We start from the raw sequence: 15,529 nt of genomic DNA on the forward strand, positions 1-15,529 counted from the left end.
GGTGGTCAGCTTTGGTGAGCGTAAGTTTTGCAATCAGAAAATTGAGAAGGAAACTAGTTCAACTTTAAGAAGTTCTGTGTCAATTTCAAAAATAACATTTTATTTGGGTTTACACATGGACAGGTGTGTGTGCATGTGCACGTGTGTGTGTTTTCTACTCTTATTATTATTTTTTTTTTTCCAGAGCTGGGGCTTGCCAGGGTCTTAATTCTAGCCTGGGCACACCTCTACTCCAAAGGGAGTAAGCCCAGCCTGTCCACTTCCTCACTTCCCTCCATCACCTGCCTAATCAGGTCTGTTTCTCTATTCTTCTCCCCACAACTGCCCTAACTGGGTCCAGTTTCTGTCGACCTCCAGCCCCCCAGCCTTTCTTATCCTCTGTATTATGACCCCCACCCCCTGGGGGTGCCTGTACCCTTCCCACTCTTGCCATCCTCCACCAAGGCTGCCAAGGGAAACTGAGCATCTTTGATCAGCCAGTGTCCTGTGCTCTGGACTTCACTACGTTTTCATTTTTTTTAAAGATTATTTATTTATTTATTCATGAGAGACACAGAGAGAGCAAGAGAGAGTCAGAGACACAGGCAGAGGGAGAAGCAGGCTCCATGCAGGGAGCCTGACGTGGGACTTGATCCTGGGTCTCCAGGATCAGGCCCTGGGCTGAAAGCGGCGCTAAACCGCTGAGCCATGAGGGCTGCCCTTCGCTACGTTTTCAAAACATCCCAGTCCTGGGCATCTACACCAAGGCTCTGATGATGCACTGGGTAGGCGGATGTAGGGGAGGGGCAAGTATTGTAGTCTAGCCATAGACTTAAACAGAGTGTGCTTAAACAGCTCATGGGGAATTAACCTCTTCACACTGAGAAAATTCTTTTCTTTTTTTTTAAGATTTTATTTATTTATTCACGAGACACACACACACACACACACAGAGAGAGAGAGAGAGAGGCAGAGACACAGGCAGAGGGAGAAGCAGGCTCCATGAGGGAGCCTGACATGGGACTCGATCCCAGGTCCAGGATCATGCCCTGGGCTGAAGTTAGAGCCACCTGGGCTGCCCACACATTGAGAAAATTCTAACGAGAATTTTGCAGCGCCATGGAGACCCAAAGGGGAGAGATGTGGGGGTATGTATAGTTAATGATAATAATATATATGATTTATTACATACCTATTATGTTTCAGGCACTAGGCTAGGTGCCTTAAACCCTTTGTCTAATTCCAAAAACTCTGTGAAGCAAGTGTCATTATCATGATGATAAAAACAACAAAATTCTCTGAGTACTTAAGTGCTAAGCAATTCATCTTTATTGTCTTGTGTAACATTCACATGACCTGTGGGACAGGTGCTGTGGTTGTCTCTTTTTCCAAATGAGGGAATTGAGGCATAGATCACTGTAGTAAGTTGTCACACAGCTATTAAGGAGGCTGAACCTCAGAGGGATTCAACAATATGTCCTTTTTTACCCAGCAAACAAACAACTGAGTGAAGTCTGTTTTCTCCTCCACAAGCTCAACACATTTCCTCCTGGCAATGGGAAATTCCAGGTTGACAGAAGGCGACTGGGGTGGCAAAGTGAGATTTCATCAGCTCCAGACATGAGCACATCCCTTACATGGAGGGGGTCCAGCCTGCTCTGGGACCCCAGCCCAGCCACCTGCCAAATGTCTCCTGGCTTTGCTGACCTGTCTCAGTAGTCCTTCATTGCCTCTCGCCCCATCTGGTTCAGCAGAATCCCAGCACACCCATTAGAAGGCTGCCTCCTCCAGGAAGCCTTTCTGGATGGCCCTAAACCAGAGCCCTTTGACCTTCTCTGGGACATTGTCCGCTGGCTTTGGCTGTCCCCGTCATCCTTGGTGTAGGTACTGTCGTCTGGCCTCCCTAACTAGGTGTTGAGTTCCTCTAGGCTCTAACACCTACCATGCACCCAGTGCTCAGAGAATTCCAATTGAATGAATAAACTCTGCTCTTCAGCCTTCCCCTGGATCACTGGGGTCATGAATTTTGGTGCTATGGTGAGGATGGGTGGGAGGGGGATAACAGGAAATATGTGTGACCAGCCCAGGTGTACAACAGAGAGTGGTGAGGTCTGTGGCAAAGGAGAGTTTGGATGCCTAGTGAGGGGCTTACAGTCAAATTCAGCCACCCCTACTCCCCACAAACGTCCCAGATCCAATCGCCCTGTGAACACTCTATCTTTCCCTTTCACTGGCTCTATTTTTCTACTTTGTGCCTACCATCTTAAAATATCTCTATCCTATTTATTATATTCAACATTTGTTTTCCCTGACAAATGCGAACTACCTAAGGGCAGAGATTTGCTGTTGTTTCTTTTGTTGGGGGGAGGGGGAGGGTGCTGTTTTGTGTCGAATAAATCATCAGCCCCTTGCACGTACCTGCAGCGGAGAGAGCTGCCCGAGTCCCCCCTGCAGGCTCCAGGCTCCCGGACACACTCGGGGTTCAAGTCAAGAAGAGCGATGGGCCTTCGGGGTCACCGCAAGCCTCCCAGGGAACCCCAAGGAGCCGGCCTGGAGTCTGTCTCCATGACAGCAGGTGCGGCAGACACTAAGGCACGAGGGTTAGTGGCTGCCCCTTGAGGGTCAGTGGGGCACCTCCGGGAGAGCGGCTATTGGTGGGGGAGGACGGGGGTGGGTGGGAGAGGAGGGGCCGTCACTCAGGGCGCGCGCACCCCGTACACGCACCCTCTCGTCCCAGAAGACGCAGGGTAGGGGAGGCCAGCAACCGACAGACGGACGGTCAGACAGGGCCAGGGGAATGTCCCAGAAGGTGTGGAAGGGCAACGAGGGGAGGGGAGAGTGCCCCCGCGGGCGCGCTCGCAGGAGGGCTGCGGGGAGGAGGCACGGGGGTGCTCCCGGCACCCGCCCGGCCGCCGCAGAGCACCCCAGGGGCGGCCCCGCCGCAGAGCACCCCAGGGGCGGCCCCGCCGCAGAGCACCGCAGGGGGCGGCCGGGACCCGGGGAGCCGCCCCCCGCCCGGGTGCCGCTAAGCCGGGCGCTGCCTCCTCAGCGGGCACCGCGCCGCCCTGCGCCGAGCCGCCATTGGCTCGCTCGAAATGCCTCTCTAATCCGCGCGGCGCTGCACGCCCCCGCTCTGACCTTCCTCCTCCCCGCAGCCCGCGCTCCGGGGAGACGCGGCGGCGGCGCAGCTTCCTCTTCCCCCGGGCAGTCGTCCGGGCTTGAGGCCGCCGCGGACGCGCAGCTCCGCCCTGCGGCGCGCGGAGGGTGCCAGGCGCTGCTGCCCGCAGGTAGGGGTCGGGCCCCGGGGGCGGGGGCGGGGGCGGGGGCGGGGGCGTCACCCGGGCGGTGCCGGGAGGCCCCTGCGCCGGGCCCCGCGGGCAGGCAGCTGGCGGCGGAGGCCTTACCCGGGAAGCGCCGGGCAGCGGGGCCTTGGGAGCGGGCACCCGGGCCCGGGGATCCCGAGGCTCCGGCCGGGCCGGGCTGCTCCCGCGGGGTGGGCTCGTGCCCGCTGGGTGCGGCGGCTGTTCATGGACCAGAGTGGGCTGAGAGAAGCGCAGCAGCCGAGGCGCCCTGTGCTCCGTGCGTCCGCCCCTTCCCGCGTAGCTGGCGGGGGAGGGGATGCTACACAGCCTGCAAAGACGCCGAAGCCGAAGCCGGGGTCTTCCCGGCGCTCTTCCCGACGCTCTTCCCCATCCCCCAGGCCACTTGCTGCCCGTCGGAACTACCTCTCCGTCTTCTTTTTGCCTTAGGAGGGCGTGAATGTATTAAAAGGTCATCAGGGTGTGAGGGCCGCAGTGGCAGACCCCGGAGCTTGGCCAGACCCGGCCTCAAGCCCCACCCACCCCCGCCCCCACAGCCCAGCTCTGCACCCCACGTGCAGTGACACATGTGGCCGCTTTTCTCCGGGCATAACCATAAATAACCCACATTGCCCTGGCTGTGGCACAGCCGAGGTGCAAACAGAATTGTCTGTCCATGACTTTGGAGGTTCTGGCCCTTACCCACCTGACCTTCCCATCACATGCAAATCACCGCTCACAGCCTCCCGCCCGCCCGCCCCCCCCCCCCCCCCCCCCCCCCCCCCCCAGGATGCTTCCTGATGCTCCGGTGAAATCCCTGCCTGCCTCCTGCCCTGCATTCTCCCACCTAGTCGCCTTGTGGTTTAGTTATTTATGGCGCGTCTGTCACCCTCTAGACCAGAAGTGCCTTCGGGATAGGAATCTGTTTGATTCATTTCTGTCATTGACTGTGCGCCTGGCCAGGGTCTGGCACCAAGTAAATGTTTGTGGAATGAGTGAATGAATGGGTTTGAAGTATGGGAGATAGCTGGCAACCTGCAGATGGGGAGTGAGTCTCCTCTTGAGCTTTCTTTCCATCCCCCGGAAGGAGAGCCACCAAAGTCAGACAGTTCCCTTTTGGCCCTTCTTGGTCTTGCAGCTGATGGCTACTATGGCATTTGGAGATAAATGTCACAGTCCCAGTGGCTCTAAGAGGGTCTTTTTGGGCTCCTGGTTTGAGTGCCCTGGTCTAAGCCAAACTTGGGGAAGGCCCCAGTGAAGGTCTGGCTTAACCTCATGCCCTTGAGTGGGCACTTTCCTCTTGGGTGCTCAGCTCAGATCATGGGAAAGTCCTGGTCAGCATCAGGGAGTCTGGGAAGGCCCCAGCCAGGCCATCCTCAGCTTCCAGGGTCCTCATAGAGAGCTCAGAGCAAATCTCATGACTCCATGTGTGGAGGAGGAACCCAGGCCAGAAGAAGAAGAAGCCAAAGGTCCAGGGGTCTGCGACAGATGTGGACCTTCAGCACCTTGTTGCTCCTTTGACAGCCATGCTGATAAGACATCTGCAATTTGTTCTTGTCCTGGCCTTACAGAGGGGGAGACTGAGGCCCAGGGAAGCTTAGCAGCAAGCCAGGGGTGGCACTTAATTCCTGCCTCCAAGTCCAGTGCTTTCTCCATGGGGCCCCAGGGAGCTAGGGTGAGGCCCCGATGCCAGGTCAGAGTGTGATCGTTGTAGAACCAGAAGTTCCCAGTCTTTGGCTCTGTCTTGACCTCTAGTAATGGAAAGAGTAAGAGAATATGGAAGGGGTGCTTCAGGGGTAAGATAATACGGGAGGGGTGCTTCAGGGATAGGGGGAGACAAGTGGAGGATGAGTTAGTCAGTACCTGCAGGGGGTTGGCCCTGGGGGGGGTCCCCAGAAGAGGGTGCAGTAACAGCAGTAAAAACTAACAACACAAGGCATTTGTCATGTGCCAGGTCCTGTCCCAACTATAACTCATTCAGTCCTCACCGTAGCTTGAAGTAGATACCATTATTATTCCTATTTTGAGAAATGAGACTGAGGCACAGAGAGGTTATCTGTCCAAGATCACACAGTTTGAAAGTGGAGGAGCTGGGATTTGAACCTCAGCTCCCAAGTCCAGGCTCTTAGCCTGTATTCCCTATTGCCAGAGCAAGAGGGCTATGGAGCTGACTGATGGGGGCTTGCTGTCTCCTTGGAGACACGGGTTTCAGGCACTCCATGGCTGAAGTTCACGCAGGGTGGGTGCGATGTGCATGGCTGTGACTGTGTGTTGGGGCTGCTGAGAATAAGAATCCAGTAAGCAGCAAGTGTGACCTTCATAGGATGCACACCTGACCCTGTATCAGTCCCCTGCTCTACATCCTTCAATGGCTCTTCACTGCCCTGAGGACTAAAGGCAGTCTCCTTAATGTGGCACTTTTATCCTCCCCAAGTCTGAGTTTCCTCCTTCTCTTCACCCTCCCTCTGCCTTCCAGCTGCTCTGAACTGCTCTCAGTTCCTCAAGAAAGTCATGCTTCTTTCACCTGCTGGCCTGCGCACAGGCTCTTCCCCCACGAGAACACTCTTGTCCTCTTCCCTCCACATTCCTTCTCACCCTGGAGTTGGGGTGGCTGAGACTTCTGTTCCTCCCAGAAGCTTCCCGACTTGGGCATCCTGCTCACCACCCCTCACGCGGTGCCCTCTGGGGCGTTGGGTTTGTTGCCCCATCTTCCCACTGCAAGGCTGTGAAGTCCAAGGAGCGAGGTCTGTGCTCTGTCCCTGGTGTCTCCAGTGCCTGGCACCATGTAGCCCTAGGTCACTTGTAGAATGAGTGAGTACGTATGGGTCCCTCACATCACCAACCTCAGGACACAGAAAGCATTTTTCTTCTCCCCACGGGAATTGGGGAAACCACTCATAAATTTGCATAACCCCCCTACTGTCCCCCAACAAGGATGGGCTGGTGGTAGAAAGCCCTCACTGGAGAAGTGAAACCACCTGTGGACCTGGTGGACAGGTGGGAGAGGTCAGTGATCTGCGGAAGAGTCCTCCCCAGGGGGAACAGGTGGAGGGATGGGGTAGGAGTGAGTGTGCCAGCCAGGTGGAGGAGGGATGCTTGGTTTGGTCTTACACTTTTCTGAAGTTTAAAAACAAAAAAACCTCTTATTTTCTTATGACCAAAGGAATATGTGCTTGCGGTGGAGAATTGAGAAAGTACTAGAAAGCCAAACAAATCCATTAGCCTGTATGTGCCACACCCACCTGATGTAGGCACTTGGTGGCTGGTTTCCAGCCAGGGGCAGCAGACTAGGGCAGGAAACGGGCAGTGGCGGGCAGGGGAGGGGGGGAATCGGGGGACTGGACACAGGTGGGGTAGAAAGTGGAGGGGGAGCATTAGCGGGCAGGTGGGACAGGGAAGGGAGCAGGCAGGACAGGATGAAGGGAGAAGTGGGCAACCCCAGGGATCCAGGTGTGCTCTGGAGCTAGAGTCACCTTTTTTTTTTTTTTTTAAAGATTTTATTTTATTTATTCATGAGAGACACAGAGAGAGGCAGAGACACAGGAAGAGGGAGAAGCAGGCTCCCCGCGGGGAACCCAATTGCGGGACTCGATCCCAGAATCCTGGGATCAGGAGCTGGCCCGAAGGCAGACACTTGGCCACTGAGCTACCCAGGCATCCCTGGCGTCACCCTTTAGAGCTGAACTTGGATCTGTCAGGCGTCTAGACCTAAGCAGCCAGCAGGCGCTGGGTAGGGGGCAGGGTTGCCCTTAGGCAGGTGGCTCTATAGTGGCAGCAGTGCCTGGAGGCTGCCACCTGACAGTCCTGTGCCCACATCACCCCCAGCAGCCGGGGTGAGAGGTGGTGTTTACCCCCGGAAAGGACAGATGCGTTCCTGCATGATAGGCCAGGGGAGAAGATGAGCAGGAACCTGGCCCCCGCTGGCTCTGAGGGGATGGGAACACCAGTGTCAGGGAAGTTAGTGGGGCCATCTCCGGGTGGGGGTGTACTGTGGGGGTGGGGGTAGTTCCTCTGGAGACTTCTCCGCCGTGAGGGGCAGCAGGCTGCCTGATGGCTGGTCAGGCAGAGGAAGCCTCGGCTGCTATTTAAAAAACACTTGATATTAAAATGCTGGGTGGGGGCTGCAGTAGGCTTCGAGGATAAAATCCAGGATGCCCAGTTAAATTGGACCTCCAGATAAACAACAAATTTGTTTAGCGGGAGCCTGTCCTCAATATTGCATGCAACATGCTTGCACTAAGAATTTTATTTGTTGCTTATCTGAAAGTCACATTTAAGTAGGTGTCCTTGGGATCCCTGGGTGGCGCAGCGGTTTAGCGCCTGCCTCTGGCCCAGGGCACGATCCTGGAGACCCGGGATCGAATCCCACGTCGGGCTCCCGGTGCATGGAGCCTGCTTCTCCCTCTGCCTGTGTCTCTGCCTCTCTCTCTCTCTGTGTGTGACTATCATAAATAAATAAAAAATTAAAAAAAATAAGTAGGTGTCCTTTATTTTAAGTTGCTAAATCTGGAGGGGGAGGGGGCAGTGTAGAGGTTCTAATTCTCTCTTCTTTTGTATTGTGGGAGGGGTCAGTGGATACTTGCTTAGAGTTGACAGTTAAAAAAAATTAACATGTCCATCTTTTTTTTTTAAAGATTTTATTTATTTATTCATAGACACAGAGAGAGAGAGGCAGAGATACAGGCAGAGGGAGAGGGAGAAGCAGGCTCCATGCAGGAAGCCCGATGTGGGACTCGATCCAGGGTCTCCAGGATCACACCCCAGGCTGCAGGCAGCGCCAAACCGCTGCGCCACCAGGGCTGCCCAACATGTCCATCTTTGAAGTCAATGAAATATTTCAAATTTTGCGTATGTAACCTGTTTGTTGTCTAGAGAATGATGCCTTACTTGTGGATTTGGGTTCCCTAGGGCCATTCAGAAATGATAAAGGATACATCCTCTCATTTATTCAAGAGGGACAGGAAATTTGAGGATCCAGGGTGGAGTCCCTAAAGAATGTTAATTCATTCAAGAAATAGATATCTGTATCATAAGAAAGCTCTTATGTGGCAGAGGGTGTGACAAACTGGAACTCCCTGTCAGCCGGGAGGGTAGGTTGGCACTGCCTTTCTGGCAATAGTGATCAAAGCATTGACCTGGTAGTTTCTTTCACAGGTTCCAGGGTGCAGAGACAGCTGGGTGGAAATGGTCAGTGCAGCAGAGCTACATGCCCAACGGGAGGGACAGAGTTAGGACCTCTCCAGCCAGTGGGATTTTTCAATTAGCAATAATCGCGCCTTGGATAAACCTCATTGGCTACGATACTGCCACTGCGCAAAGCTCAGCGAGTGGGATTTTGAGCAGCTGTTCAATTATTTCATTTGGTCAGTGAATCTCCACTGCATGTCTCCTGTGTGCCAGGCACTGTTTTAGATACTTTAGGGATGCTGAGAGAGAAGAACAGATGGTCAGAATGTATGGGCAAGTGAAGGCAAGTGACTTTGTGGGATGATGTATTTCGTATGATCCCATTTTAAAAATGTACACATGTATCTGTGTGTTCCTATTGCATAAACATGTTCAGAAGACTAGACTGCATACTCAGGTGTTTTTTGAGCTGACCTCTGGGGACAGGTAACAGGAGGCTCCGTGCCAGGCAGGACGGGAATATTTCCTTTTTCTTTCGGCCAGCCTGTGCTGTTTAAATTTTATTTATTTTATATATTTTTTAAGATTTTATTTATTTGTTTGAAAGATGGGGAGAGAGGGACAGAGTGGGAGAGAGAATGAGGGGGGTTTGGGGTAGGCAGAGGGAGAGGGAGAAGCAGACTCTCTGCTGATGTGGGGCTCCATCCCCGGACTTTGGGATCATGACCTGAGCCAAAGGCAGGCACCTAACCGCTTAACCATCTGAGCCACCCAGCATCCTGCTGTTTGCATTTTATAGAACGAATATCATTCCTCATAAAAACATAATTAATATTATGCTTGATAATATCTGGGATTCTTCTTAGGAATCTAAAAAAGTGAGCATTTAGGGCAGCCCCAGTGGCTCAGCGGTTTAGCGCCACCTTCAGCCTGGGGCGTGATCCTGGAGACCTAGGATCGAGTCCCACATCGGGCTCCCTGCATGGAGCCTGCTTCTCCCTCTGCCTGTGTCTCTGGCTCTCTCTCCTTCTGTGTCTCTCATGAATAAATAAATAAATAAATAAATAATATTTTTTTTAAAAAAGTGAGCATTTAAATTGCATTCCCCTTAGTTTGATGGCATCGGAGTCAGATGGGCTTACATTTTTATTTGTGGCTAGTTTTGAACTGGTCCCTGCATGGGTGTCTTTCTCTTCTCTTTCTTCACGTCCTCATTGCGAGTGGATGAGACCCGGTGGGTGGGCATGTGGGTAAGGTAAGTCTGGGTACCAGGAAGGCAGAAGGAGCATCGTAGAAGCCAAGTCTCCATGAAAGTGGTGATTGGGCACCCGCAGCGGGTAAGCTGTCTTGGCAGGGGGCAGGGGACATGAAGGTGGGAGGTGGGCCCTGGACAGCAATGCCAGGGGGCCCAAGGGGCCCAAGGGGCGGGGGCCTGAGGTCCACTGACGTGTGGCAGGCACTGTTTTGTTTATCCATACTGATGAACTCATTTAGTTTTCCTCAGTCACCTTACAAGGTCATCCCCATTTTACAGATGTGGAAAATAAGGTTAAGTGACTTGCCTGAGCTCACAGTGCAAGTGGCTGAGGCAGGATTCACACCCATGTGATCTGGATCCAGAGAGACTTTGCTCTTTTTTAATTCTTTTTAAAAGATTTTATTTATTTATTTGAATGGGGGGAGGAGGGGCAGAGGGAGAGGGAGAGAGAATCCTAAGCAGACACCTCTCTGAGCACAGAGCCTGAGTCGGGACTGGATCCCAGGACAATGAGATCATGATCTGAGCTGAAACCAAGAATTGGATGCTTCACCGACTGAGCCACCCAGGCACCCCCAGAGGCTCTGCTCTTAACTTCTATGCCACGGCTCGTCTTGTTAGGGAGAGAAGATAGGCATGCTCCTGAAGACTGAGGGTGCTTGGCCATGGAAGGTCTTCTGCAGGAGGTAGATCTGGAAGGGAAGGATGGTAGATTCAGAGAGGTGGAAGGTGCCTTCCAGGCAAAGTGACAGCAGGGACAGAGATGTAGAGGAGCACGGGAGCTGGTTGTATGTAGGGGCTGGGGAGGAAATGAGCACAGGAATCTGAGGGAGGAAGTGAGAGTAGAGGCTAGTGGAGCATGTGGCAAATATTTTAAACCATTGGCCTCATTGGACTCTCTGGAACAGATGGCCCAACCCCTCAGCCCTCTTCTGCTCTGCTTGGTCCTCCCCAGGGGCGAGGTACCCTATTCCTCACCTGCCTGGGTCTAGCCTTGACTGACCACTGGAGGACAAGAGAGACAGCTGAGGCAGGGGAGGAGCAGGGGCTTGGGAGCAGGGGGACGAGGGGGTGGTACAGACGAGGTGCTGGCCCTCACACCCACTCGTGGAGGGACCTTGGGCCATTCAGCATCTTTCCTGGGACTCAGTTCCCTCTCCTGTTCTTTATTTTTAAGCTTTCTATTATGGCAAAATATAAGCATTTCCAGAAGTAGAGAGAATAGGATAGTGTACCACTATGTATCCATTGCTCAGCTTCAACTCATGGCCAGTTTCATGTCATTTCTGCCCCCTTCCCCAATTCAGACCAAATCCCAGACGTCATTTCATCACGAATACATCAAGATGTGTCTCAAAACAATAAGGACTTCTGACATAATCGCAATGCCGTTATTCCACCTGAGAAGAAACGATTCCTTTTTATTGTCACATACCCACCGAGTGTTCATGTCCCCAGTTGTTACAAACATGTCTTTGTTTTGTTTTTATGCTTAGTTTGACTCAGGATCCAAATAAGGCCACATACTTTGATTGGTTGATATGTATCTAAGTCTCTCTTGATCTGTGGTTTCCCTCTTCATCATTTCTTCTGTCCTCGACAGTTGATCTACTGGAGAAACCAGCTTGTTTGTCCTGCAGAATTTCCTGTAGTCTGGATTTTGTTGATTGCATCCCTGATCCCTGTGGTGTAGTTTAACATGTCCCTCTGTCCCCTGGCAGGGGACTAAATTGGGTAGTTGGGTGCATCTGTCTTCGGACTCCTCATCATCCAGTCATCAGTAAACCCTCCTGACTTTACCTTCATGACGCCCAGAATCTGACCACCTCTCACCACGTCCATTGCTACCCCCGACCCCCACTTCTGAGTCTCCACTCTAGCTTCCCTGCATTATTGCAGTAGCCTCAACCTGGTCTTCCGGCCTCCCTCCTTGTCCTAGCAGCCAAAGAGACCCTTTTAAAACCTAAATCAGGGGCACCTAGGTGGCTCAGCAGTTGAGTGGTCCTGGGATCGAGTCACACAGGGGAAGCCCACTTCTCATAATAAAATCTTAAAAAAAAAAAAATCCGATCCCATCCCTCCTTTGCCCAAAATTTCAATGACTTCTTCTTCTTTGGAATAAAACTCAAAGTTCTATAAAAAGTCCTGTAACAGCCTACAAGCTCCTGTGTGATCTGGCTGCGTAGTACCTCTAACCGCCTCGCACCATTCCTTCCTCACTGGGATGAGGATGTATTGGATACCCTCTTGCCTCAGGGCCTTTGCACTGTTACTCCCTGTGCCTGGCTGGTCAGCATGGCTCGTGATGTTCACATTCCTACCCATGTCACCTCTTTGGAGAGGCCTTCCCAGAGCATCTCATCTAAAATAGCGGCCCTTGCACCCCCGCCCAGGCTTTAGCTTCCTTCCTGGCATTTGCCCATCCTTGGTGTTAAAATATTGTTGCTTTCCCCTCTTTTTCCCCTACCCGCCTGTGTGCTCCCAAGAGGGCAGGGCAGCATGACTGCCCATAGACCAGGCTTCCTCTCCCACTTGCGTGGCTCCAGTCAGCTCCTCTCTTTTCAGCATTTCCTGGAAAATAAAACAATGCTTCAGAGTTTATAAAATACTTCCTGTCCTAGGTCAGATACCAGGAAATCTGACCTAAGACAAGGATTCCTGGGCAAGTGATTTACTGCAGGCATGCTCACAGAGCGGAGGGAGGGTATCTGCCCGGCAGGGCAGGGAAGGTGTGCTGCGGGGCGCTTGAGAGGGGGCTGGGGCTGGGGCTGTCCTGCCTGGGGGCAAGGGGCCAGGCCTCTCTACCCCTTTAGCAGGCAATCATTGGGGGGAAGGCATCACCTCCCAGGCGTCTTGAGTGAGGCTGCTCACCTAGAAACCTGGGGAGACTCTCAGGAGAAGGGGCCGCAGTACAGGGTATCTGGCACCCCTCCTCCACTTTCTTTGTATCCGATTGCTGCCCTGAGCCCAGCCATCAACTGCCAGGAGGTATTTATTTATTTATTCTTTTTTTTAAAAAAAGATTTTATTTACTTATTTGAGAGAGAGAGCGCGCGCTAGCATAAGTGGGGGAAGACAGGGAGAAGCAGGCTCCCCATGGAGCAGGGAGCCGGACGTGGGACTTGGTCCCAGGACCCCGTGATCATGACCTGAGCCGAAGGCAGATGCTTCACCGACTGAGCCTCCCAGGGGCCAGAGGGAGGTATTTATTAATGACCACTTTTCCTGTGTGATAGGTGAAGAAGCCCAGGTTTGGGGGCAGGATGGTGGAATGACTGGCCTGGGGTGGCATAGCCAGGTAGGCACAGACCTGGGATGTGCATGCAGATTCTTCCTTGGGACCCTCTAGTGGCTGCTGGTTCTTGATATTCCTCTTGATGAAGTTTTGGAATATAGGTGAGGTTTGGTGGGGTGAGGTCTGGAGCCGAAAACCAAGAAAGAATTCTTGAGTTGTCTTTGGTGCAAAATGGTGGTTTTATTAAAGCAGGACAGAACCTGTGGACAGGAAGAACTGCTGCCCCGAGCCCGTGAGGGGTGGCTGATTATATTCCTGGGAGTTGGGAGGTGGTTAGGGATAGGGTAAGTGTCTAAGGGATTTTGGAAGCAAGGTTTCCAGGACCTTGAGGGGGCCAGCTGTTGTTGGGAAAAGGTCACTTATTACCATCTAATAAAACCTGAGGGGCAGCCCGGATTGCTTAGCAGTTTAGCACCACCTTCAGCCCAGGACATGATCCTGGAGATCAGGGATCAAGTCCCACGTCGGGCTCCCTGCATGGGGCCTGCTTCTCCTTCTACCTGTGTCTCTGCCTCTCTCTGTGTGTCTCTCATGAATAAATAAATAAAATCTTAAAAAAAACACAAAACCTGAGTCATGAGACCTTCAGATATGTTTGGGTGGGCCAGGTGCATGGGGGATGGTTGCCAACATGTATCTTGGGGGTTTATTTTTATTTATTTATTTTTAAAGATTTTATTTATTCATGAGACACACACAGAGAAAGACAGAGAGAGAGAGAGAGAGAGAGAGAGAGAGAGAGAGAATGAGAGAGGCAGAGACACAGGCAGAGGGAGAAGCAGGCCCCATGCAGGGAACCCAATGTGGGACTTGACCCCAGGTCTCCAGGATCAGGTCCTAGGCTGAAGGCGGTGCTAAACCGTTGAGCCACCCGGGCTGCCCCTAGGGGTTTAGAGATAAAGGAATTTTTATATGTTTAACATATAAAAATATATCCTGTAGGCTTACAGGATCCTGGGGGTCGGGCTGAGATTGGCTTCAGTCCTTAGCAAAGTATGAACATCGAGGCAGCTGAGTCCATAGAGGAAGGTCCCTTTGACTGTTTCAAGGACTTGTCAATGTGCTGCCCCAGGCTTGTGCTTTGTCCTTAGCTAGCTGTCTGTTCCCTATCACTCTCATTCATTCAGCAAATAGGTATCCAGTACTGGGTGCCATATTGACCTGAGTGCTGGCCATTTGTGGCGAGTGAGCCCCCTTCCTGTCTGGGGATGGGTCTATCTACACCCTTTTTACCCCAGAGGAGCCCTAAGTTCCAATTTCCAGAATGAAAACATGTGACAACTGTCGAGTCCTTGTTGTATGCTGGGCACTGTGCTAGACTCCTCTTGTGGAATAACATGCCTGAGCTTCACAGCACCCCATGCAGAGGGGCATGAGGCTCAGGCTGCAGAGGGGCTTAAGGTTTTGGGCCAGGGTCTCCAGCAAATGTGTGATAGAACTGGGATTCACACTAGGTCTGAACATGGCTTTCCCCGCATCCACCTCCCCTCCCCGGCCCCACCCACAGCACGCTATCTGGTGTCACCTCTATCAGCAGCTCCATCGGAGACCAGGCTGCTACCCTCTCCTGCTCCCCGAGTGTTGGGTGACCACTTGCCATCTCACCTGCCCCACTTGGACAGGCCCCAGATAGGGCACCTCTGATGGGTGCTCTCCCCCACCCTACTGGGCCCTGGATTCTTGCCCCCGCCTACGCCCCCAGTCCCTTTGTCACGGCCCTGACTGGCTGGGTGGGCCCTTGGGCCAGCCCCAAGTGGCCTGAGCATTGGGGCCCCCTCCCACTTGCACCAACTGGCCTGGTAAGCTGCAAAGCTGGCTTGGCCTGGGTGTCCCTGGACAGGGCTGGGGGTGGGTGGCAAATCACAACGGGCTTCCTTCGTGTCTCATTACTTCCCAAACAGGGTCAAGACAAGCCCAACTGGGAGAAAATAAGTTGCAACACTGGTGCATTAGGTATATAAGGTAAGGGAGGGTCCCCTGTCCTGGCTGCCTTGGTGATGGGGATCTGTGAGTCAGGAGAATGGGGATGGGGCCCCCAACATCAGCATCAGCTCCAGATTCCTGAGACCCCCACTCTCCCTAGGGCTCTTTTCTATCCTGTCTCCAAGCTGCTGTGGACTATTGCTCAGTTGAGCTGGGTGCTGGAGGCCAGGCTCTTTCCTCAGGCCTCGAGACTCCCTCCAGGGACTGCACCAGAAGGGGTCTATGCCCCCCCTGGCAAAAACTCCAGGAATATTTGTGCATATTCTAGACATGAAATAGCAGGCAAAGCACATGCAAAAAAGCCCACCACCCTGTTGGTGTGGCTAATGGGGCAGTTACTATGCTTACAGCCTGGCCTGGATGGCTGGAGTGCTCTGGTCTGCAGGGAAGTGAGGTGCTCACAGCAGCCACAGGGATGCAGGGGAGGTGGGAGCCCCGAGAGCTGTAGCCACCCCACCCTTACTGCAAGTTAACGTCTGATTTCCATCATAGTTTCCTCCTCACCAGATGGTGATTTTCTAATTTGATCATTTTGTTTGCATTAGCTAGACTTCTGTAAAGAACTTTCCCCCTTCGTTCTGAAATATG

At 53.0% G+C, this 15,529-nt stretch overlaps 1 protein-coding gene and 1 pseudogene across 3 annotated transcripts in view; one reads left to right on the forward strand and one right to left on the reverse strand.

The window, feature by feature from the left end:
- The first annotated feature begins 2,767 nt into the window (after nt 1-2,767).
- PACSIN1 (protein kinase C and casein kinase substrate in neurons 1) overlaps nt 2,768-15,529 on the forward strand; it is a 58,072-nt gene continuing 45,310 nt past the window's right edge. For 2 of the 3 annotated variants that reach the window (XM_038553788.1, XM_038553786.1), the window contains exon 1: nt 3,135-3,266. The gene's annotated coding sequence lies outside the window, so the exon portion shown is untranslated. Of the gene's footprint in view, nt 2,789-3,134; nt 3,267-15,529 lie in introns of those variants that run through there. The other variant, XM_038553792.1, reaches the window with a different exon arrangement.
- LOC119874365 lies at nt 8,404-8,599 on the reverse strand (annotated as a pseudogene).

Source organism: Canis lupus, chromosome 12 (genome assembly GCF_011100685.1).
Source record: "Canis lupus familiaris isolate Mischka breed German Shepherd chromosome 12, alternate assembly UU_Cfam_GSD_1.0, whole genome shotgun sequence".
Taxonomy (NCBI): domain Eukaryota; kingdom Metazoa; phylum Chordata; class Mammalia; order Carnivora; family Canidae; genus Canis; species Canis lupus.